Raw genomic sequence first — 2,131 nt, 5'->3', positions numbered from 1 at the left:
TGCTAGATAGGTTGTTTGTAGGTTTCCCTCTTGCATTAGCTTCCTCTTCTTTCCCTGTCTTCTGATAGAAAAGCACCATGAGAAGATGAATCTCTTTTTTCCTTTAGAGAGCTCTTCTTTTACCCCATCGGCAACAACAAGGAACATTTATGTGTGACAGCGGAGTGAGGACATGAGGGACGAGCTAGTGCAACCATTGGGAAGTTATAATGGAATATGCTAGTGCTAATGAATTAGGACCTCGTAGAAGTATCTTGTTGTAGAGTGGAATTTTAAACCTTATCTCAATATCATACACAAAAAGGCAGAAAGGGCGCCAAGGTACAATGGCTGTAGCCGCCGCCGCCTCGGCTTTTGCCGTTAATCCTACACCATCGCTGTTCGCAAACTCCATAGCCAGCAGCAGAATGGCAAGGACCGTATCTCCTCTGTGGCAACGAAGTTTACAAAGACGCCATCGCCATAGCCAGAAGCAGGAGATGGTATGCAGAGCCTACATGGTGGAGCTAGAGCACAGGGGGGAGGTGCATACTCTGGAGGTGGAGGAAGGCGAGACGGTGCTGGAGAAGGCACTGGACGCAGATCTGGATGTCCCCTATGATTGCAAGTTAGGGGTGTGCATGACCTGCCCTGCCAAGCTGGTCTCCGGGTCCGTGGACCAGTCCGGGGGCATGCTCAGTGATGATGTTATTGAGAAGGGATATGCCCTCCTGTGCATGGCTGTACCCCAATCGAATTGCCGTTTCCGAACCATTCCCGAGGATGAGCTCCTCTCCCTCCAGCTCGTCACTGCACAGCATTAGGATTAGGCTCGGTGTTCAACCCCACCTTCCACCTACAGGCATGTACTCTGCATCTGGTTTTCTCATATCTTTTCTAACCCTAAACACCTGTCTATACTACTTGGTTGAGAAAAGAAATTAAATGCCATAATTGCAAGTAAGTGTATTTCCTTGGCTATGGTGTGATGTGCCACTGTTGTTTCTGTGCTTCTTGCTGTGAAGAGAATGGCATCAGGCAGCTCGAAGGTCGTATACTTGGCTTTTTTGTTCTGGTTTTTTAGAGTCTGAAATCCTGTCTACATTCAGGTGGTCAATAAGGCCACTTACCCTACTCTCTCTTCTGAGCTGAAAGATATGGCTGTCTTTAAGGCATCCGGAAGAGAGTGGCCCCTGGATGGCAGGGTGATTTCAGAAGCCACCCTCACAGTAAGACGGCGGTTTCTGCCATTGCGACCAGAAATAAACATTTTTGGATGTTGATATCTTTTGTATCTGAATGTAATTCGAAGAGATTCTGAGTTTTTTTCGTTTTTCGAACAGGCACAGATGTGCCCCGTGAAACTCAAGCCCTGAGTCTGGTATCAAGGTGCTTGAACAGTCTCTGATGTAAGAGAAGCGAAATGCTGCTACTCCATAGAATGCCCTAGTGTTTCTCTGGATGTGCCTCTGCCATATCCCCAAGTGCATAGCTGAGTATGCTATCAGGTGAGCATGAAGCAGACATGCTTGGAATACTGATTTCTCTGTTTTCGTTAGCTGTTTGGAATTCTCCAGCTCGTCTCCTGCCATAGTATTTTTCGTAGAATGCAGGGTCTTTACTGCAACAAGGTGGGGTTAGGAAAATGGTTTCTTCTTATATTTTTTCCGGCTTTTCTCCCAAAAGCAACATTGACAAGTTAGAATTGCAGTACTCGGAAAACTAATTAACTACTTTGCATCTTTATTCATGTCTTCTAGACATAGCTCAGGGCCATCCACGCTTGCTTCATCTGCAGGGAGGGCACCACCTTGGTGCTGCCCGATCTCATTTTGGGCCTGTTTCTTATTTGCATGTGAAGCTTCTCTTAGTCATGATTAATTAACTCTGCTTTTAAGGATTAAAAATGTTCCTTAATGCTCTGGTAGACTAGGCCCATAGGGCAGGCCTCGTAACCATTACATGCTATGCTATGTTGGGGGCTTTGGCAGGATGTTTGGTATTAGAATTGTAAAGGATAAGGATTTTGATGTTCATACCGAATTGGACAAAAAAAGAACCTTGCCTGTCACCAGCATGGACATTTCCCTAGGTTTCATATGTGGATGGCTTTTGGATGCCCAAAAGATTATGGATGTGCAAGCTTTGGGAA

General features: G+C 45.9%; 1 pseudogene across 1 annotated transcript; it reads left to right on the top strand.

The window, feature by feature from the left end:
• Window positions 1-241: 241 nt before the first annotated feature.
• Window positions 242-1,886, top strand: LOC147630269 (ferredoxin C 1, chloroplastic pseudogene; annotated as a pseudogene). Its single transcript, XR_015267626.1, has 2 exons — window positions 242-841; window positions 1,323-1,886. The product of XR_015267626.1 is annotated as a ferredoxin C 1, chloroplastic pseudogene (transcript).
• The last annotated feature ends 245 nt before the right edge of the window (window positions 1,887-2,131 follow it).

The sequence above is a fragment of the Cibotium barometz genome, chromosome 16 (genome assembly GCF_041138505.1).
Source record: "Cibotium barometz isolate CiBa-2024 chromosome 16, ASM4113850v1, whole genome shotgun sequence".
NCBI classification, from domain to species: Eukaryota; Viridiplantae; Streptophyta; class Polypodiopsida; order Cyatheales; family Cibotiaceae; genus Cibotium; species Cibotium barometz.
This window is presented reverse-complemented; position numbering and strand designations above follow the sequence as displayed.